This window comes from Gadus chalcogrammus, chromosome 12 (assembly GCF_026213295.1).
Source record: "Gadus chalcogrammus isolate NIFS_2021 chromosome 12, NIFS_Gcha_1.0, whole genome shotgun sequence".
NCBI classification, from domain to species: domain Eukaryota; kingdom Metazoa; phylum Chordata; class Actinopteri; order Gadiformes; family Gadidae; genus Gadus; species Gadus chalcogrammus.
In genome coordinates this window covers 9,588,103-9,609,635 of record NC_079423.1, presented here as the reverse complement: position 1 = coordinate 9,609,635, position 21,533 = coordinate 9,588,103, and the positions used below count along the sequence as shown (strand labels likewise).

Here is a 21,533-nt window from a genome sequence, read left to right as displayed (position 1 = left end):
ATGTACAACTGTCGGTTCAGCTCTCTGGTGCTCCCTGCTGGCAGTATCACTATACTGTCCTCATGTTTCACAAAAATAGTTTTGAGAGACGTTGTCAGTTTTTGTATGTTGCTTAAATCCTCCAAAGCGGTTGGCAGTAAACATCAGGTCACGGTACGCCACGGTAGGCCACGGAGTCAATGAGCTCGAGTTGAAAAAGAAAAAGCTTACAGCACCTGGTATTCCCAGGCGGACTCCCATCCAAGTACTAACCAGGCCCGACCCTGCTTACTTTCCGAGATCAGACAAGATCGGACGTGTTTTTTTTTTCTTTTGGTGACACCCGTCACAACTTACAGCAACCTGGGCTTCTGAGGAGGTCTCCCATCCAAGTACTAATCAGGCCCGACCCTGCTTAGCTTCCGAGATCTGACGAGATCGGACGTGTTCAGGGTGGTATGGCCGCAAGCAATTAGTGCAGGCGCAAAACCAGGTTTTATACAGTAGCACATAAGGAGTGAGAAAGCTGCTGAGGCTCGACGTTACACTTTTACAAAAACAATCATTAGTTAGATATAAACGGCAGTAATTGATTCAGTAGGACTCCTTATCCATGTAAACGATCATTGTGACATCTGAATTCATTAATTATCTGAAATACACTGCGTGTGCGTGTGATGTTAAATGTTTGAACCAAGGTTAACGGTTAAAGTGTCAGAGAATGGGTGGTGATTTTTTGACGTCCTCCCATGATCTGAAGTGAGCATGCGTGTTTGTGTTGGTGAAAGTTTAAGAAATGTACAACTGTCGTTTCAGCTCTCTGGTGCTCCCTGCTGGCAGTATCACTATACTGTCCTCATGTTTCACAAAAATAGTTTTGAGAGACGTTGTCAGTTTTTGTATGTTGCTTAAATCCTCCAAAGCGGTTGGCAGTAAACATCAGGTCACGGTACGCCACGGAGTCAATGAGCTCGAGTTGAAAAAGAAAAAGCTTACAGCACCTGGTATTCCCAGGCGGTCTCCCATCCAAGTACTAACCAGGCCCGACCCTGCTTAGCTTCCGAGATCAGACGAGATCGGGCGTGTTCAGGGTGGTATGGCCGTAAGCAATTAGTGCAGGCGCAAAACCAGGTTCTATACAGTAGCACATAAGGAGTGAGAAAGCTGCTGGGGCTCGACGTTACACTTTTACAAAAACAATCATTAGTTAGATATAAACGGCAGTAATTGATTCAGTAGGACTCCTTATCCATGTAAACGATCATTGTGACATCTGAATTCATTAATTATCTGAAATACACTGCGTGTGCGTGTGATGTTAAATGTTTGAACCAAGGTTAACGGTTAAAGTGTCAGAGAATGGGTGGTGATTTTTTGACGTCCTCCCATGATCCGAAGTGAGCGTGCGTGTTTGTGTTGGTGAAAGTTTAAGAAATGTACAACTGTCGGTTCAGCTCTCTGGTGCTCCCTGCTGGCAGTATCACTATACTGTCCTCATGTTTCACAAAAATAGTTTTGAGAGACGTTGTCAGTTTTTGTATGTTGCTTAAATCCTCCAAAGCGGTTGGCAGTAAACATCAGGTCACGGTACGCCACGGTAGGCCACGGAGTCAATGAGCTCGAGTTGAAAAAGAAAAAGCTTACAGCACCTGGTATTCCCAGGCGGTCTCCCATCCAAGTACTAACCAGGCCTGACCCTGCTTAGCTTCCGAGATCAGACGAGATCGGACGTGTTCAGGGTGGTATGGCCGTAAGCAATTAGTGCAGGCGCAAAACCAGGTTTTATACAGTAGCACATAAGGAGTGAGAAAGCTGCTGAGGCTCGACGTTACACTTTTACAAAAACAATCATTAGTTAGATATAAACGGCAGTAATTGATTCAGTAGGACTCCTTATCCATGTAAACGATCATTGTGACATCTGAATTCATTAATTATCTGAAATACACTGCGTGTGCAAGTGATGTTAAATGTTTGAAGCAAGGTTAACGGTTAAAGTGTCAGAGAATGGGTGGTGATTTTTTGACGTCCTCCCATGATCTGAAGTGAGCGTGCGTGTTTGTGTTGGTGAAAGTTTAAGAAATGTACAACTGTCGGTTCAGCTCTCTGGTGCTCCCTGCTGGCAGTATCACTATACTGTCCTCATGTTTCACAAAAATAGTTTTGAGAGACGTTGTCAGTTTTTGTATGTTGCTTAAATCCTCCAAAGCGGTTGGCAGTAAACATCAGGTCACGGTACGCCACGGTAGGCCACGGAGTCAATGAGCTCGAGTTGAAAAAGAAAAAGCTTACAGCACCTGGTATTCCCAGGCGGACTCCCATCCAAGTACTAACCATGCCCGACCCTGCTTAGCTTCCGAGATCAGACGAGATCGGACATGTTTTTTTTTTCTTTTGGTGACACCCGTCACTACTTACAGCAACCTGGGCTTCTGAGGAGGTCTCCCATCCAAGTACTAACCAGGCCCGACCCTGCTTAGCTTCCGAGATCTGACGAGATCGGACGTGTTCAGGGTGGTATGGCCGCAAGCAATTAGTGCAGGCGCAAAACCAGGTTTTATACAGTAGCACATAAGGAGTGAGAAAGCTGCTGAGGCTCGACGTTACACTTTTACAAAAACAATCATTAGTTAGATATAAACGGCAGTAATTGATTCAGTAGGACTCCTTATCCATGTAAACGATCATTGTGACATCTGAATTCATTAATTATCTGAAATACAATCTTCTCTTCTCGCTTTACGCACAGGCCACAATCTTGCCATGGTCTGACGCACAGGCCACAATCAGAGCACAGGTTGAGAAGAAGCGAGACTACAGCCTCCCCCACACAACTACTCTGCCACTATCTGCCACACAGATAGCAGACAGCCCACAGACCTTGAAGAGAGACAACAGCCCGCCCAACGTCATCAACAATGTGCCCTCCCCCATCGCTGATGCTGGCTTGGCGAGGAACGGCCACCCCCCTCCTCTGCACTCCCCCATCGACGATGACCTCCAGCCTCATCTCTCCCATAGCCACAACAACAACTCCAGCTGGGATAGAGTCTCCGATGTCTCCCTTTGCGATTTTCCAGCCGAATTTAAGAAACTGGAATATGCTGGCATCAAACTTGCATCTGTGTCAATGATAGCATCGCCACGTCATGGCCGCAGGCTGCTATCACCCAGGAGGATGGCGCCCCACCCCCACCACCGTACTGATAGTAGTCCTGAGTATTACTGAGACAAAAAAGGGTTCAGCCGTAGACACAGTATAAAGGAAGTTTCTCATAATCTGCTGAACCCAAGGTTGCCTACGTCAAAGCAGGGCAACTTTCACATTCATGCTGTAACCACTAAGAGAGTAAACAAAGGGAAACTTAGACACACTGCTAACCTCACAAATCTCATATCTATTGCCTCCAAACCAAAAACAACCTTAAAGCCTATCAACAGCACCATCAGGATGGCTCTACTTAATGTGAGGTCTCTTAATAACAAATCATTTTTAGTTAATGATTTTATTAACACTTCCAAACTGGATTTTATGTTTTTAACTGAAACATGGCTGGAACAAAATAACAGTGCAACCGTTCTGATAGAGACAGCTCCTCCCGACTATAACTTTTTTGATGCATGTAGATCTGGAAAAAGAGGTGGAGGGGTTGCTGCTATATTTAAAAATGTATTTCAGGGGAAACAGATGTTATTTGGTGATTTTCCATCGTTCGAATACCTTAGTGCTGTATTGAAATGCTCCCCCAGAGTTCTCCTATTAATTATTTACAGGCCACCCACATATTCTGCAAATTTTTTCGATGAATTCACAGAATTATTGTCTAGCATCTCCACAGAATTTGACTGTCTAGTTATAACTGGTGACTTCAATTTTCATACTGATGATTTGAATGACAAGTGTGCAAAAAAACTTTTTACCATTTTGGACACATTTGAACTGTCTCAACATGTGAAAGAGGCTACTCATTGTAAGGGGCACACTCTAGACCTGGTTATCACAAAGGGCCTCAATGTTTCTGATCTCTCTGTGACTGATCCTTCCTTGTCTGACCACTTTTGTGTTTTCTTTAACATATCTTTTATTCCCGACATACAGAAAAAATCAAACACTGTCAAAAAACGGTATATCAATGAAGATTCTAATGTACTTTTTAAAAAGGCCATCTCCTTGCTACCACCTCTAAACCCATGTTCTGCTGATGATCTTGTAGAAAACTTTAATTTGAAAATTTTGAAAGTCATAGATGTCATTGCACCTTATAAGGTTAAAACGATTTCTGGAAAGCAAAAGGCACCCTGGAGAAAAGCTGCTTCTGTAACAGCACAGAAAAAGGAATGCAGGAAGGTTGAACGCATCTGGCGTAAAACAAAACTTCATATTCACCATGATATCTATAAAGAGAGCCTCCGTGCCTACAATTTAGACTTAAAAAATGCTAGAGAAACATTTTTCTCCAATATCATTAAAACCAACACTAATAATGCAAAAACCCTATTTGCAACTGTTGACAGACTGACCAAACCCCCAATAGAAATTCCACCTGATCTCCATTCCACGCAGAAATGCAATGAGTTTGCAGCTTTTTATATTGATAAAATTGAAGGTATCAGGCGAGCCATCAATATCTCCACGTCAAACAAAAATGTTGGACTACCACCCTGTTCAGGCAAAAATTACGTGGCAAGGATGGCATGCTTTAATGTTATAGACTCTCAAAATCTTGTGGAAACTGTGACACAACTAAAGCCATCCACCTGTTGCCTTGATACTATACCTACCAACCTCTTTAAGAATGTTTTCAACTGCCTAGCAGTAGACATATTGCAGATAGTTAACAACTCTCTCCAGTCAGGCAAGTTCCCAAAAGCTTTGAAAACTGCAGTTATTAAACCCCTTTTAAAAAAGCGGATCCTAGATGCCTCTATTATTAACAACTACAGACCAATATCAAATCTACCCTTCATAAGTAAAATCATTGAGAAAGTTGTCCTCCAGCAACTAAATCACTTCCTGGCATCAACTGGTTGCTATGACACCTTCCAATCAGGATTTCGACCCCTGCACAGCACTGAGACCGCCCTTATTAAAGTTGTAAACGACATCCGTCTTAACACAGACTCTGGCAAAACCTCAATACTAATGCTACTTGACCTCAGTGCTGCATTCGACACTGTAGACCATACATTACTTCTGGAAAGGTTAGAAAACTGGGTGGGGCTTTCAGGCACTGTCTTAAATTGGTTCAGGTCCTACCTACAAAATAGGAACTACTTTGTTTCCATTGGCGACTTTGTATCAGAATCAACCAATGTGACATGTGGAGTCCCACAAGGTTCGATCTTAGGACCCTCTTTATTCAACATCTACATGCTCCCACTAGGGCAAATCATGCAAAATAACAATATTGACCATCATTGCTATGCTGATGACACGCAAATCTATGTATCGCTATCACCAAATGACTATCGGCCCATAGATCTGCTGTGCCAGTGCATTGAGCAAGTGAAGGAATGGATGTGCCGAAATTTCCTTCAACTAAATGAGGACAAAACAGAGATAATTGTATTTGGTTCTAAAACGGAAAGGCTTAAAGTAACCCAACACCTTCACTCTCTGTCCCTGAAAACCTCAATCAAAGCCAGAAATCTAGGGGTTATCATGGATTCAGATTTACATTTTGACAGTCACATCAAATCAGTTACAAAATCGGCATATTATCACCTTAAAAATATAGCAAGACTTAGAGGGCTCATGTCCACCGAAGACTTACAAAAACTTGTACATGCCTTTATCACTAGTAAGCTTGATTACTGCAATGGTCTCCTCACAGGTCTCCCAAAACAAACTCTGAGGAAGCTTCAGCTTGTTCAGAATGCTGCTGCTAGAGTTCTAACAAAGACCAAAAAATTTGATCATATTACACCAATTCTGAAATCGTTACATTGGCTTCCTGTAGGTCAGAGAATTGATTTTAAAATCATGTTGCTAACCTATAAATCCCTACATGGTTTAGGCCCAAAATACTTAACTGATATGCTTCCACTACATCAGCCTTCTAGACCACTAAGATCCTCTGAGACCAATCTGTTAATTATCCCCAGAGTAAACACAAAACATGGGAAAGCAGGATTTAGTTACTATGCAACAAATAGCTGGAATAAACTCCCAGAGGATTTAAGACTTGCCCCAACTCTGAGCACCTTTAAAACAAGACTGAAGACTTTTATGTTTGCTATAGCTTTCTGCTAAAATCTTAAATACATTGCACTTTCTAAAAAGCTTTTTTAACTTTGCCTTTATTTTCTATTTTAATACTAAAATGCCTTTTTCTATTCTACCCATTTCTTTGCATATGTTTTTCTTTTACTTATCTATTATTTTATTTTATTGTATGAAAATGTTTATATGTGAAGCACTTTGAGTCTGCCTTGTGTATGAAAAGTGCTATATAAATAAAGTTGCCTTGCCTTGCCTTGCCTTGAAATACACCGCGTGTGCGTGTGATGTTAAATGTTTGAACCAAGGTTAACGGTTAAAGTGTCAGAGAATGGGTGGTGATTTTTTGACGTCCTCCCATGATCTGAAGTGAGCGTGCGTGTTTGTGTTGGTGAAAGTTTAAGAAATGTACAACTGTCGGTTCAGCTCTCTGGTGCTCCCTGCTGGCAGTATCACTATACTGTCTTAATGTTTCACAAAAATAGTTTTGAGAGACGTTATCAGTTTTTGTATGTTGCTCTAATCCTCCAAAGCGGTTGGCAGTAAACATCAGGTCATGGTACGCCACGGTAGGCCACGGAGGCAATGAGCTCGAGTTGAAAAAGAAAAAGCTTACAACATCTGGTATTCCCAGGCGGTCTCCCATCCAAGTACTAACCAGGCCCGACCCTGCTTAGCTTCCAAGATCAGACGAGATCGGGCGTGTTCAGGGTGGTATGGCCGTAAGCAATTAGTGCAGGCGCAAAACCAGGTTTTATACAGTAGCACATAAGGAGTGAGAAAGCTGCTGAGGCTTGCGTTACACTTTTACAAAAACAATCATTAGTTAGATATAAACGGCAGTAATTGATTCAGTAGGACTCCTTATCCATGTAAACGATCATTGTGACATCTGAATTCATTAATTATCTGAAATACACTGCGTGTGCGTGTGATGTTAAATGTTTGAACCAAGGTTAACGGTTAAAGTGTCAGAGAATGGGTGGTGATTTTTTGACGTCCTCCCATGATCCGAAGTGAGCGTGCGTGTTTGTGTTGGTGAAAGTTTAAGAAATGTACAACTGTTGGTTCAGATCTCTGGTGCTCCCTGCTGGCAGTATCACTATACTGTCCTCATGTTTCACAAAAATAGTTTTGAGAGACGTTGTCAGTTTTTGTATGTTGCTTAAATCCTCCAAAGCGGTTGGCAGTAAACATCAGGTCACGGTACGCCACGGTAGGCCACGGAGTCAATGAGCTCGAGTTGAAAAAGAAAAAGCTTACAGCACCTGGTATTCCCAGGCGGTCTCCCATCCAAGTACTAACCAGGCCCGACCCTGCTTAGCTTCCGAGATCAGACTAGATCGGACGTGTTCAGGGTGGTATGGCCGTAAGCAATTAGTGCAGGCGCAAAACCAGGTTTTATACAGTAGCACATAAGGAGTGAGAAAGCTGCTGAGGCTCGACGTTACACTTTTACAAAAACAATCATTAGTTAGATATAAACGGCAGTAATTGATTCAGTAGGACTCCTTATCCATTTAAACGATCATTGTGACATCTGAATTCATTAATTATCTGAAATACACTGCGTGTGATGTTAAATGTTTGAACCAAGGTTAACGGTTAAAGTGTCAGAGAATGGGTGGTGATTTTTTGACGTCCTCCCATGATCTGAAGTGAGCGTGCGTGTTTGTGTTGGTGAAAGTTTAAGAAATGTACAACTGTCGTTTCAGCTCTCTGGTGCTCCCTGCTGGCAGTATCACTATACTGTCCTCATGTTTCACAAAAATAGTTTTGAGAGACGTTGTCAGTTTTTGTATGTTGCTTAAATCCTCCAAAGCGGTTGGCAGTAAACATCAGGTCACGGTACGCCACGGTAGGCCACGGAGGCAATGAGCTCGAGTTGAAAAAGAAAAAGCTTACAGCACCTGGTATTCCCAGGCGGTCTCCCATCCAAGTACTAACCAGGCCCGACCCTGCTTAGCTTCCAAGATCAGACGAGATCGGGCGTGTTCAGGGTGGTTTGGCCGTAAGCAATTAGTACAGGTGCAAAACCAGGTTTTATACAGTAGCAGATAAGGAGTGAGAAAGCTGCTGAGGCTTGACGTTACACTTTTACAAAAACAATCATTAGTTAGATATAAACGGCAGTAATTGATTCAGTAGGACTCCTTATCCATGTAAACGATCATTGTGACATCTGAATTCATTAATTATGCGTGTGATGTTAAATGTTTGAACCAAGGTTAACGGTTAAAGTGTCAGAGAATGGGTGGTGATTTTTTGACGTCCTCCCATGATCTGAAGTGAGCGTGCGTGTTTGTGTTGGTGAAAGTTTAAGAAATGTACAACTGTCGGTTCAGCTCTCTGGTGCTCCCTGCTGGCAGTATCACTATACTGTCCTCATGTTTCACAAAAATAGTTTTGAGAGACGTTGTCAGTTTTTGTATGTTGCTTAAATCCTCCAAAGCGGTTGGCAGTAAACATCAGGTCACGGTACGCCACGGTAGGCCACGGAGTCAATGAGCTCGAGTTGAAAAAGGAATTGCTTACAGCACCTGGTATTCCCAGGCGGTCTCCCATCCAAGTACTAACCAGGCCCGACCCTGCTTAGCTTCCAAAATCAGACGAGATCGGGCGTGTTCAGGGTGGTATGGCCGTAAGCAATTAGTGCAGGCGCAAAACCAGGTTTTATACAGTAGCACATAAGGAGTGAGAAAGCTGCTGAGGCTCGACGTTACACTTTTACAAAAACAATCATTAGTTAGATGTAAACGGCAGTAATTGATTCAGTAGGACTCCTTATCCATGTAAACGATCATTGTGACATCTGAATTCATTAATTATCTGAAATACACTGCGTGTGCGTGTGATGTTAAATGTTTGAACCAAGGTTAACGGTTAAAGTGTCAGAGAATGGGTGGCGATTTTTTGACGTCCTCCCATGATCTGAAGTGAGCGTGCGTGTTTGTGTTGGTGAAAGTTTAAGAAATGTACAACTGTCGTTTCAGCTCTCTGGTGCTCCCTGCTGGCAGTATCACTATACTGTCCTCATGTTTCACAAAAATAGTTTTGAGAGACGTTGTCAGTTTTTGTATGTTGCTTAAATCCTCCAAAGCGGTTGGCAGTAAACATCAGGTCACGGTACGCCACGGTAGGCCACGGAAGCAATGAGCTCGAGTTGAAAAAGAAAAAGCTTACAGCACCTGGTATTCCCAGGCGGTCTCCCATCCAAGTACTAACCAGGCCCGACCCTGCTTAGCTTCCAAGATCAGACGAGATCGGCGTGTTCAGGGTGGTTTGGCCGTAAGCAATTAGAACAGGTGCAAAACCAGGTTTTATACAGTAGCAGATAAGGAGTGAGAAAGCTGCTGAGGCTTGACGTTACACTTTTACAAAAACAATCATTAGTTAGATATAAACGGCAGTAATTGATTCAGTAGGACTCCTTATCCATGTAAACGATCATTGTGACATCTGAATTCATTAATTATCTGAAATACACTGCGTGTGCGTGTGATGTTAAATGTTTGAACCAAGGTTAACGGTTAAAGTGTCAGAGAATGGGTGGTGATTTTTTGACGTCCTCCCATGATCTGAAGTGAGCGTGCGTGTTTGTGTTGGTGAAAGTTTAAGAAATGTACAACTGTCGGTTCAGCTCTCTGGTGCTCCCTGCTGGCAGTATCACTATACTGTCCTCATGTTTCACAAAAATAGTTTTGAGAGACGTTGTCAGTTTTTGTATGTTGCTTAAATCCTCCAAAGCGGTTGGCAGTAAACATCAGGTCACGGTACGCCACGGTAGGCCACGGAGTCAATGAGCTCGAGTTGAAAAAGGAATTGCTTACAGCACCTGGTATTCCCAGGCGGTCTCCCATCCAAGTACTAACCAGGCCCGACCCTGCTTAGCTTCCGAGATCAGACGAGATCGGGCGTGTTTTTTTTTTTTTTTCTTTTTTATTATCAAAAATATATTCAATTTTATACAATTACGCATTCATTTATACATATATCAAATAAAAGTAAATGAAAAACTGCCCACAAATTAAACCACAAACCGCACAAACACTTAACTAAACACACTTTCTCTTTTAAATTAAAAATAAGAACCACACAGCAAAAACAGTATCTTTTCCCAAATACACTTACCCTCGAAATTAAACCGCCCCTCAGTCCCAAAGCACAAACCGATCAGCCCAAACCCAGAATTTTTAGCCTCGAACATTTACCCACAAAATTAAACCACCCCTCATTCGAAAAAAACACACAAAACCAAAATCCCACACAAAGCTCCCTCGCTCTCCCACCTCCAAAATTATGCCACCCCCTTTAAACCACCCAAATCAACCCCAAACGGTGCCCTGCTCAGTCATCCATACAATTCCATTCTCATTCACACCACATACTCCCGCACTCTCTACAAACATACTCACAAACAAAGCCTCGTCCACAACATACAGCATTCGTAAGTGTCTTTTCCATTCATTCACAAACAGCCTCCATGCATCCAACTTTCTCCTTTCATACAGTGCAAAATTGCGCCTGTTAAAAATCGCCCTCCTTGCAAATCCAAAGATCATATTGATCATTTTCCAATTTCTATATTTCCTACTCACTCCCAAGAGTACAGACAATTCCCACCCCCGTTCCACCCAGCAGTCTCCCACACTGCACCCTCCCAGCAGCCCCTTGATTTTTCCCCAGAATTCCACTAGCTCGCAACAATACACAAAAATGTGATTCACGTCTTCATCCCCACTTTCACACACCATACACGTCCTCCCATACACTCCCCTGTGCATTTGGTGCAGGATGATGCATGTGAAAATCCTCCTGTGCCTTATCTTGAAATCAAGATCAAATATTGCATGCGGTGTGTGCGGTATGTTAATGTACTTCCACAAAATGTTGGGTGTAATGTCCGGATATGTGTCTGCCCATTTACTCTCACATGTGGGTTTTTGCACTCTATGTGTCAATGCATGCTTATACCAAATCTTTGTCTTGACATCAGTAATGGCGTGTGTCTCCCCCCCCAGGCACAGGAAGATTCCCACCCCATCATCCTGCCCAACCCTCCCCTTATTTCTAAACCCGTCCCCCCATTCACTCATCACACACTCTTCCACTCTCTCCAACACTTTCACAATCACTCCCCTCCTATATGTTATCCCCTTCTCTCTCATTATCCTAATCACTCTTTCTTTATCCCATCTCCCTCCCCTGTCCACTAGATCTCCCACCCGCTTCAGCCCCGCCCTCTCAAGAGCCACGCTCTTGATGACCCCTCCGCCCCCCTGTTTAAAATATGGGCTGGAGAGGAACGGCAGCCTCATCACAGACGCTCTTGACTCACATACGAGTGTAGTCTTATCAAACAGCAGGAACCACGCGTTGAGCACCTCCTGGAAGAACCGCGGCAGATGTGCGTATGCCGCTGCGTTCTGCGTCTGCAACAAATTGTCATTACTTAAGAGACCAAATGTGCTCAGCCACTGGCTGAAGTGGCCCTTCCAGGCCGCCTCCCGACTTGCATCCCTAAATTTGCCTATCAATTTAGTTCGTAACGCAGTTCTTTTTGCGAGTACGTCCATCAATCCTAGCCCACCCTGATCATTGACCCTTATCAGCGTTCTATGCGCTATACTGGCTGCTTTGCTTCTCCAAATAAAGTCTCTAACGACTTTAGCAATCTTCTGCTCAGCCCAAGTCGGAAGCGCACAAGTGCTCAAGGCATGATTCACCTGCGACAACACTAGAGCATTGGTGACGGCCACCCTTCCCCTCAACAGCAGACCCCTAGCCCTCCACATACTCAGGGTCTTTTGCATACGCCCAATAACATCCTTCCACGTCAAATCATCGCATTCATTCTCATCACTACCAACATACACTCCGAGCACTTTTCTTTGATTCTCCACTACTTTGAATCCCCATTTGTTATCTAGGTCTTTGTTCCTACCCATCCCCATTATTTCAGATTTCTCCATATTAATTTTTGCTCCTGAAGCTCTCTCATACGTTTCTATATGTTTCAACACTATATCCACATCACTCTCACTTTTTACCATTGCATTAATATCATCCGCATACTGCATTAAACTAATTTTTCCCTTACCTATTCCACACACTCTTTTGTCATTCAAAATTAAAGCCGCCAACGGCTCCGCCACCATGCTATAGAGCAGTGCTGACATTGGGCAGCCCTGCCTCACTGACCTCTTGACATCGAAAGAGTCAGTCAGAGCACCGTTACACTTAATTTTACTCTTAGCCCCCCCATAGAGCAATCCCACCCACCCCCTTAATTTAGTCCCAAATCCAAGTTTCTCCAGTACCCTCCCCAAGAAATCCTGATCCACCCTATCAAACGCTTTGTTTAAATCAATCCCCAGCCACAATCCTCCCTCCCCTTCCATATCTCTAACTACCTGTTTTATTGTTAATATCGAATCCCCAATGTCCCTCCCCGGAATGCTATACGCTTGAGTTGGACCTATTACTGAGCCTATTACCTCCCTCATTCTATTCGCAAGTATCTTGGCAATAATTTTATAGTCAGTGTTGAGTAGACTGATTGGCCTATAGTTATCGAGATTTTTGTTATCACCCTTATTTTTATAAAAAATCGTAATTATGCCTAATCCCATACTCTCCGGGAGCCAGCCTGTTTTCTCCACATACTTGCAGAGTTTTTCCACCACCGGAGCCAGAATTCCCTTAAAGCCGACGTAAAACTCGGCTGTCAGACCATCACTCCCCGGGCTCTTATTCTTGTTTAGTCCATCAATAGCACTATAAATCTCTTGCACAGAAAATTCACAATCGCACCAAGCACTATCCTCCCTACTTAAAGTCCTCTCCAGTGCCTCTAAGGCCTCTCCCACACTATCCTCATCACATGCATCTTTTTTAAATAAACACTCATAATAATCCCTAACTACTTTTAATATCTCTTCCTTATCAGTTATTATTTGACCACCATTATCTAATACCTCCTTTATCTCCGTTTTATTTTGTTTTTGTTTTTCCAAACCCAGGAAAAAGGCTGTGCTCCTTTCCCCTTCGTACATATATTGTATCCTGCTTCTAATAGCAGCCCCTCTACACTTCGCTACCTCTAAGGCACTCAATTTTTCTTTTAAATCCACATATTTTTCCGTACATATATTACCCTCCTCATCTAACAGTTTAATTTCCTCATTTAGTTGTTTTCTCAAATGAACCTCCTCTGCATTTTCCCTTTTCCTTTTTTCTATACCATACCTGACACATTTGTTTTTAATTCTTATTTTCACACTCTCCCACCACACACTCATATTCGCATCATCATTCCATTCATCCATCGTTCTCTTCAAAAAAAAACCCATGCTCTTCATAAACACAGCATCTCCCAAAAAGCTGGCATTAAAGCACCAAGGCCTCTGGTTGACACTCCCTCCCCTCCCTCCCACCTCTAACCTAATCCCCGCGTGGTCACTCCAGGTATTATTGATGTATTCCACACTCTTAATTAATTTAACATTACCACTTTGTACCAACACAAAGTCAATCCTACTCTGTTTCAGAGTATTAGCAACAAGTTGCCTCCTTGAAAAAACCTTTTCCCACGGGTGTAGGACTCTCCATATGTCTACCAATTGATAGTTCTCCATCAAGTCCCTAAGGGTTTGCCTAGTGCTGTCCCCTTTAAACGTATTGTTACTCGATAAATCAGACCGAGTCAAAATAACATTAAAATCCCCCACAATCATACAGTTAGGGTTGCACCACACATTTAAACCAGCCAAAAAAAACCTCCTCTCCTTCTCCCCATTGGGTGCATGTAAATTAATTATTCTAAGTTCCCTCCCCTCATAAACACAATCAACAACTAACAACCTCCCCTCTAAATCTCTATGAACTAAATTAATCCCCGTTATTTTAGCACTATTAAAACATATTGCCACTCCCCTGGCCCTGGGAGTCCCTTCAGAAAAATAAATCTGGCCTTTCCACTGCTTTCTACTCCTATTCAGTAGGTTGTCATCCCACCTAGTTTCCTGTAAACACAAAATATCAGCTCTTATGTCCAATATGGCATTTCTTTTATATTCAGTTCTCATACCGTTCGCATTCAGGGAAAAAATAACCAAAGCCATAAATAATAAAAAATAAAATAAGGAAAAACCAACGAAAAAGAGCCAGCTAGCACAATAACCTTCATCAAAAAAATTAACAATTCTTATTCTTCTTCCCACTCCCGTCCGTTTTTTGCCTTGCAGACAGCCTTTTTTTAGCCTCCCTTAGCTCCTCCAAGTCCATGTCACTCCCCGAGCTCCCCTCCCTCACAGTTTCAACAACAAAATCCCCACTCTCCCCCACCTCCTCATTGCCCCAAGTCATTTTAAGTGCAGTTAGCCCCGTTCCATCCCCAAACATTCTTACCCCTTCCTGTTTTTCACCTCTGCCTCTCACGCTCCTGTCTCCCTGCCGCCGCGGCAGGCCCTCGCTCAGCTCTCCCCTCAGGTCCGGGTCCGCAGGCTGGCCCGAGGTGAGCTCCTCCTCCAGCAACGTGGGGAATTCCTCCCCCCCAGAGGCACCGTCCCGGTCCATGCTCGCGCCCATGCCCTCCTCCTCGTCCTCACCACCACCGTCGTCCTGCGCCCCCGGTGCGCCACCATCCAGCTCGCCGCCGTCCCCCTCCGCCTCCACCGCCACCGGGCATATGCAGTCCCTCTCCCTCCTCCGGCACGTCAGACACTTTACCACCCCTGTGGCACACTCCCGGGCGTAGTGGCCCTGGCATCCGCAATTGTGGCAGGTGAAATCCGGGCACTCGCGCAGGATATGGCCAGGCTGCATACAGTTCCTACATACCTTCATCTGTCGGTCGTGGATAACTCTAAAGTATTCAACACCCGTGGCCGTGTTGAATCTAGTGGAATACGGCAAGGATTGCACGAGCTCATTAAATTTCACCCGTACAATCCTTGTTCCGTCCGCTATGTTGGTGCCCGGCCACATCCTCCTCTTAATGGACGAAATCGCCCGGACTCCCCACCCTCTTAGTCTCTCCAGGATTTCCTCGTCCGATATGTATGCTGGCAGGGTGAGAAAGGAAACCACCAGCTCGTCATTGCATAGTTCTCTGGCAATTATCCTTGTATTGTGTACCTTAAAGCCGTCCAGTAGACGGTCCTTCCCCCTCTCTCCACACACCGTCACCTCCAGCTTCCCGAGGGCCAGCACCCTACAAGCCCTTATCTCTCCGCACACAACCGCCATAGCCTTCATTAGTTCTCCAATGGGTATAACATCCCCGCACTGCTCCACGCAAACCGTGAGCCTCCTCTCATACTTGCGCTCTGTCTTTTTTAACCCGTCCGCTGTTTCTCCACCAGCCACCTGCTCTTGCCCGCCTCCAGCCGTCTTGCCGTTTCCATCTCCCCCGCTCCCTCCTTCTCTCCTTTCTCCTCCCGACTCCTCCGCAGCACTCCTTCCTCCTCGCAACCCGCCAACTTCTCCCTTTTTCATTCCGTCCTCCTCCACCTCACGTCCTGCACCATTCTCCGTCCCTCCAGCTCGCCGCCCGCCGGCCCTCATTTCACCCGGTGGCTTCGCCGAAGCTAAGCCCCGGATCGTTCTCGCCTCCACAGTAGCACAAGGAACAAAAAAATACTGGAAAAATATATAAATATAAACTCAGGGCGATCCCCCAACAGTCTATGACTGCGGGGGACGAAAAAAAACACAAAATACCTAGGTTGTAAGACCAGATAGCAATACTCCAACAAAACTCTCTCCACCAGAACAAACAATTCACCATGCGGCTGTTCAAAAACACTACGTACTCCGACACTGTAGGGGGCGTCAGGGTGGTATGGCCGTAAGCAATTATTGCAGGCGCAAAACCAGGTTTTATACAGTAGCACATAAGGAGTGAGAAAGCTGCTGAGGCTCGACGTTACACTTTTACAAAAACAATCATTAGTTAGATATAAACGGCAGTAATTGATTCAGTAGGACTCCTTATCCATGTAAACGATCATTGTGACATCTGAATTCATTAATTATCTGAAATACACTGCGTGTGATGTTAAATGTTTGAACCAAGGTTAACGGTTAAAGTGTCAGAGAATGGGTGGTGATTTTTTGACGTCCTCCCATGATCTGAAGTGAGCGTGCGTGTTTGTGTTGGTGAAAGTTTAAGAAATGTACAACTGTCGTTTCAGCTCTCTGGTGCTCCCTGCTGGCAGTATCACTATACTGTCCTCATGTTTCACAAAAATAGTTTTGAGAGACGTTGTCAGTTTTTGTATGTTGCTTAAATCCTCCAAAGCGGTTGGCAGTAAACATCAGGTCACGGTACGCCACGGAGTCAATGAGCTCGAGTTGAAAAAGAAAAAGCTTACAGCACCTGGTATTCCCAGGCGGTCTCCCATCCAAGTACTAACCAGGCCCGAACCTGCTTAGCTTCCGAGATCAGACGAGAACGGGCGTGTTTTTTTTCTTTTTGGTGACACCCGTCACTACTTACAGCAACCTGGGCTTCTGAGGAGGTCTCCCATCCAAGTACTAACCAGGCCCGACCCTGCTTAGCTTCCGAGATCAGACGAGATCGGGCGTGTTCAGGGTGGTATGGCCGTAGGCAATTAATGCTGGCGCAAAACCAGGTTTTATACAGTAGGAGTGAGTAAGCTGCTGAGGCTCGACGTTACACTTTTAGAAAAAAAATCATTGGTTAGATATAAACGGCAGTAATTGATTCAGTAGGACTCCTTATCCATGTAAACGATCATTGTGACATCTGAATTCATTAATTATCTGAAATACACTGCGTGTGATGTTAAATGTTTGAACCAAGGTTAACGGTTAAAGTGTCAGAGAATGGGTGGTGATTTTTTGACGTCCTCCCATGATCTGAAGTGAGCGTGCGTGTTTGTGTTGGTGAAAGTTTAAGAAATGTACAACTGTCGTTTCAGCTCTCTGGTGCTCCCTGCTGGCAGTATCACTATACTGTCCTCATGTTTCACAAAAATAGTTTTGAGAGACGTTGTCAGTTTTTGTATGTTGCTTAAATCCTCCAAAGCGGTTGGCAGTAAACATCAGGTCACGGTACGCCACGGTAGGCCACGGAGTCAATGAGCTCGAGTTGAAAAAGAAAAAGCTCACAGCACCTGGTATTCCCAGGCGGTCTCCCATCCAAGTACTAACCAGGCCCGACCCTGCTTAGCTTCCGAGATCAGACGAGATCGTACGTGTTCAGGGTGGTATGGCCGTAAGCAATTAGTACAGGCGCAAAACCAGGTTTTATACAGTAGCACATAAGGAGTGAGAAAGCTGCTGAGGCTCGACGTTACACTTTTACAAAAACAATCATTAGTTAGATATAAACGGCAGTAATTGATTCAGTAGGACTCCTTATCCATGTAAACGATCATTGTGACATCTGAATTCATTAATTATCTGAAATACACTGCGTGTGCGTGTGATGTTAAATGTTTGAACCAAGGTTAACGGTTAAAGTGTCAGAGAATGGGTGGTGATTTTTTGACGTCCTCCCATGATCTGAAGTGAGCGTGCGTGTTTGTGTTGGTGAAAGTTTAAGAAATGTACAACTGTCGGTTCAGCTCTCTGGTGCTCCCTGCTGGCAGTATCACTATACTGTCCTCATGTTTCACAAAAATAGTTTTGAGAGACGTTGTCAGTTTTTGTATGTTGCTTAAATCCTCCAAAGCGGTTGGCAGTAAACATCAGGTCACGGTACGCCACGGTAGGCCACGGAGTCAATGAGCTCGAGTTGAAAAAGAAAAAGCTTACAGCACCTGGTATTCCCAGGCGGTCTCCCATCCAAGTACTAACCAGGCCCGACCCTGCTTAGCTTCCGAGATCAGACGATATCGGGCGTGTTCAGGGTGGTATGGCCGTAAGCAATTAGTGCAGGCGCAAAACCAGGTTTTATACAGTAGCACATAAGGAGTGAGAAAGCTGCTGGGGCTCGACGTTACACTTTTACAAAAACGATCATTAGTTAGATATAAACGGCAGTAATTGATTCAGTAGGACTCCTTATCCATGTAAACGATCATTGTGACATCTGAATTCATTAATTATCTGAAATACACTGCGTGTGCGTGTGATGTTAAATGTTTGAACCAAGGTTAACGGTTAAAGTGTCAGAGAATGGGTGGTGATTTTTTGACGTCCTCCCATGATCTGAAGTGAGCGTGCGTGTTTGTGTTGGTGAAAGTTTAAGAAATGTACAACTGTCGTTTCAGCTCTCTGGTCCTCCCTGCTGGCATTATCACTATACTGTCCTCATGTTTCACAAAAATAGTTTTGAGAGACGTTGTCAGTTTTTGTATGTTGCTTAAATCCTCCAAAGCGGTTGGCAGTAAACATCAGGTCACGGTACGCCACGGTAGGCCACGGAGGCAATGAGCTCGAGTTGAAAAAGAAAAAGCTTACAGCACCTGGTATTCCCAGGCGGTCTCCCATCCAAGTACTAACCAGGCCCGACCCTGCTTAGCTTCCGAGATCAGACGAGATCGGGCGTGTTCAGGGTGGTATGGCCTTAAGCAATTAGTGCAGGCGCAAAACCAGGTTTTATACAGTAGCACATAAGGAGTGAGAAAGCTGCTGAGGCTTGACGTTACACTTTTACAAAAACAATCATTAGATAGATATAAACGGCAGTAATTGATTCAGTAGGACTCCTTATCCATGTAAACGATCATTGTGACATCTGAATTCATTAATTATCTGAAATACACTGCGTGTGCGTGTGATGTTAAATGTTTGAACCAAGGTTAACGGTTAAAGTGTCAGAGAATGGGTGGTGATTTTTTGACGTCCTCCCATGATCTGAAGTGAGCGTGCGTGTTTGTGTTGGTGAAAGTTTAAGAAATGTACAACTGTCGGTTCAGCTCTCTGGTGCTCCCTGCTGGCAGTATCACTATACTGTCCTCATGTTTAACAAAAATAGTTTTGAGAGACGTTGTCAGTTTTTGTATGTTGCTTAAATCCTCCAAAGCGGTTGGCAGTAAACATCAGGTCACGGTACGCCACGGTAGGCCACGGAGTCAATGAGCTCGAGTTGAAAAAGAAAAAGCTTACAGCACCAGGTATTCCCAGGCGGTCTCCCATCCAAGTACTAACCAGGCCCGACCCTGCTTAGCTTCCGAGATCAGACGAGATCGGGCGTGTTCAGGGTGGAATGGCCGTAAGCAATTAGTGCAGGCGCAAAACCAGGTTTTATACAGTAGCACATAAGGAGTGAGAAAGCTGCTGAGGCTCGACGTTACACTCTTACAAAAACAATCATTAGTTAGATATAAACGGCAGTAATTGATTCAGTAGGACTCCTTATCCATGTAAACCATCATTGTGACATCTGAATTCATTAATTATCTGAAATACACTGCGTGTGCGTGTGATGTTAAATGTTTGAACCAAGGTTAACGGTTAAAGTGTCAGAGAATGGGTGGTGATTTTTTGACGTCCTCCCATGATCTGAAGTGAGCGTGCGTGTTTGTGTTGGTGAAAGTTTAAGAAATGTACAATGTCGGTTCAGCTCTCTGGTGCTCCCTGCTGGCAGTATCACTATACTGTCCTCATGTTTCACAAAAATAGTTTTGAGAGACGTTGTCAGTTTTTGTATGTTGCTTAAATCCTCCAAAGCGGTTGGCAGTAAACATCAGGTCACGGTACGCCACGGAGTCAATGAGCTCGAGTTGAAAAAGAAAAAGCTAACAGCACCTGGTATTCCCAGGCGGTCTCCCATCCAAGTACTAACCAGCCCCGACCCTCCTTAGTTTCCGAGAACAGACGAGATCGGGCGTGTTCAGGGTGGTAAGGCCGTAAGCAAATAGTGCAGGCGCAAAACCAGGTTTTATACAGTAGCACATAAGGAGTGAGAAAGCTGCTGAGGCTCGACGTTACACTCTTACAAAAACAATCATTAGTTAGATATAAACGGCAGTAATTGATTCAGTAGGACTCCTTATCCATGTAAACGATCATTGTGACATCTGAATTCATTAATTATCTGAAATACACTGCGTGTGCGTGTGATGTTAAATGTTGGAACCAATGTTAACGGTTAAAGTGTCAGAGAATGGGTGGTGATTTTTTGACGTCCTCCCATGATCTGAAGTGAGCGTGCGGGTTTGTGTTGGTGAAAGTTTAAGAAATGTACAACTGTCGGTTCAGCTCTCTGGTGCTCCCTGCTGGCAGTATCACTATACTGTCCTCATGTTTCACAAAAATAGTTTTGAGAGACGTTGTCAGTTTTTGTATGTTGCTTAAATCCTCCAAAGCGGTTGGCAGTAAACATCAGGTCACGGTAAGCCACGGAGTCAATGAGCTCGAGTTGAAAAATAAAAAGCTTACGGCACCTGGTATTCCCAGGCGGTCTCCCATCCATGTACTAACCAGGCCCGACCCTGCTTATCTTCCGAGATCAGACGATATCGGGCGTGTTTTTTTTCTTTTTGGTGACACCCGTCACTACTTACAGCAACCTGGGCTTCTGAGGAGGTCTCCCATCCAAGTACTAACCAGGCCCGACCCTGCTTAGCTTCCGAGTTCAGACGAGATCGGGCGTGTTCAGGGTGGTATGGCCGTAAGTAATTACTGCAGGCGCAAATCCAGGTTTTATACAGTAGGAGTGAGAAAGCTGCTGAGGCTCGACGTTACACTTTTACAAAAACAATCATTAGTTAGATATAAACGGCAGTAATTGATTCAGTAGGACTCCTTATCCATGTAAACGATCATTGTGACATCTGAATTCATTAATTATCTGAAATACACTGCGTGTGCGTGTGATGTTAAATGTTTGAACCAAGGTTAACGGTTAAAGTGTCAGAGAATGGGTGGTGATTTTTTGACGTCCTCCCATGATCTGAAGTGAGCGTGCGTGTTTGTGTTGGTGAAAGTTTAAGAAATGTACAACTGTCGGTTCAGCTCTCTGGTGCACCCTGCTGGCAGTATCACTATACTGTCCTCATGTTTCACAAAAACAGTTTTGAGAGACGTTGTCAGTTTTTGTATGTTGCTTAAATCCTCCAAAGCGGTTGGCAGTAAACATCAGGTCACGGTACGCCACGGAGTCAATGAGCTTGAGTTGAAAAAGAAACAGCTTACAGCACCTGGTATTCCCAGGCGGTCTCCCATCCAAGTACTAACCAGGCCCGACCCTGCTTAGCTTCCGAGATCAGACGAGATCGGGCGTGTTCAGGGTGGTGTGGCCTTAAGCAATTAGTGCAGGCGCAAAACCAGGTTTTATACAGTAGCACATAAGGAGTGAGAAAGCTGCTGAGGCTCGACGTTACACTTTTACAAAAACAATCATTAGTTAGATATAAAC

General features: G+C 44.2%; 16 non-coding genes and 1 pseudogene across 16 annotated transcripts; all 17 read right to left on the bottom strand.

The window, feature by feature from the left end:
* Nucleotides 1–329: 329 nt before the first annotated feature.
* On the bottom strand, nt 330–449 carry LOC130395290 (5S ribosomal RNA). Its single transcript, XR_008898363.1, has one exon. It is a non-coding gene; the product is annotated as a 5S ribosomal RNA (ribosomal RNA).
* Nucleotides 450–968: 519 nt separating this feature from the next.
* Nucleotides 969–1,087, bottom strand: LOC130397848 (5S ribosomal RNA). Its single transcript, XR_008900432.1, has one exon. It is a non-coding gene; the product is annotated as a 5S ribosomal RNA (ribosomal RNA).
* A 529-nt stretch (nt 1,088–1,616) lies between these two features.
* Nucleotides 1,617–1,735, bottom strand: LOC130394223 (5S ribosomal RNA). The gene has a single exon (XR_008897403.1). It is a non-coding gene; the product is annotated as a 5S ribosomal RNA (ribosomal RNA).
* Nucleotides 1,736–2,390: 655 nt separating this feature from the next.
* On the bottom strand, nt 2,391–2,510 carry LOC130395259 (5S ribosomal RNA). The gene has a single exon (XR_008898336.1). It is a non-coding gene; the product is annotated as a 5S ribosomal RNA (ribosomal RNA).
* A 4,298-nt stretch (nt 2,511–6,808) lies between these two features.
* LOC130394929 (5S ribosomal RNA) lies at nt 6,809–6,927 on the bottom strand. Its single transcript, XR_008898040.1, has one exon. It is a non-coding gene; the product is annotated as a 5S ribosomal RNA (ribosomal RNA).
* Nucleotides 6,928–7,455: 528 nt separating this feature from the next.
* LOC130394314 (5S ribosomal RNA) lies at nt 7,456–7,574 on the bottom strand. The gene has a single exon (XR_008897485.1). It is a non-coding gene; the product is annotated as a 5S ribosomal RNA (ribosomal RNA).
* A 523-nt stretch (nt 7,575–8,097) lies between these two features.
* LOC130401014 (5S ribosomal RNA) lies at nt 8,098–8,216 on the bottom strand. The gene has a single exon (XR_008903477.1). It is a non-coding gene; the product is annotated as a 5S ribosomal RNA (ribosomal RNA).
* A 511-nt stretch (nt 8,217–8,727) lies between these two features.
* Nucleotides 8,728–8,846, bottom strand: LOC130394204 (5S ribosomal RNA). The gene has a single exon (XR_008897386.1). It is a non-coding gene; the product is annotated as a 5S ribosomal RNA (ribosomal RNA).
* A 529-nt stretch (nt 8,847–9,375) lies between these two features.
* LOC130395396 (5S ribosomal RNA) lies at nt 9,376–9,493 on the bottom strand. Its single transcript, XR_008898456.1, has one exon. It is a non-coding gene; the product is annotated as a 5S ribosomal RNA (ribosomal RNA).
* A 7,200-nt stretch (nt 9,494–16,693) lies between these two features.
* LOC130395030 (5S ribosomal RNA) lies at nt 16,694–16,813 on the bottom strand. Its single transcript, XR_008898132.1, has one exon. It is a non-coding gene; the product is annotated as a 5S ribosomal RNA (ribosomal RNA).
* Nucleotides 16,814–17,328: 515 nt separating this feature from the next.
* LOC130394701 (5S ribosomal RNA) lies at nt 17,329–17,447 on the bottom strand. Its single transcript, XR_008897834.1, has one exon. It is a non-coding gene; the product is annotated as a 5S ribosomal RNA (ribosomal RNA).
* A 529-nt stretch (nt 17,448–17,976) lies between these two features.
* On the bottom strand, nt 17,977–18,095 carry LOC130401098 (5S ribosomal RNA). The gene has a single exon (XR_008903558.1). It is a non-coding gene; the product is annotated as a 5S ribosomal RNA (ribosomal RNA).
* Nucleotides 18,096–18,624: 529 nt separating this feature from the next.
* LOC130400835 (5S ribosomal RNA) lies at nt 18,625–18,743 on the bottom strand. Its single transcript, XR_008903308.1, has one exon. It is a non-coding gene; the product is annotated as a 5S ribosomal RNA (ribosomal RNA).
* Nucleotides 18,744–19,272: 529 nt separating this feature from the next.
* LOC130400025 (5S ribosomal RNA) lies at nt 19,273–19,391 on the bottom strand. Its single transcript, XR_008902511.1, has one exon. It is a non-coding gene; the product is annotated as a 5S ribosomal RNA (ribosomal RNA).
* A 518-nt stretch (nt 19,392–19,909) lies between these two features.
* On the bottom strand, nt 19,910–20,028 carry LOC130396140 (5S ribosomal RNA; annotated as a pseudogene).
* A 644-nt stretch (nt 20,029–20,672) lies between these two features.
* LOC130400641 (5S ribosomal RNA) lies at nt 20,673–20,792 on the bottom strand. The gene has a single exon (XR_008903119.1). It is a non-coding gene; the product is annotated as a 5S ribosomal RNA (ribosomal RNA).
* Nucleotides 20,793–21,303: 511 nt separating this feature from the next.
* On the bottom strand, nt 21,304–21,422 carry LOC130394300 (5S ribosomal RNA). The gene has a single exon (XR_008897472.1). It is a non-coding gene; the product is annotated as a 5S ribosomal RNA (ribosomal RNA).
* Nucleotides 21,423–21,533: the final 111 nt, after the last annotated feature.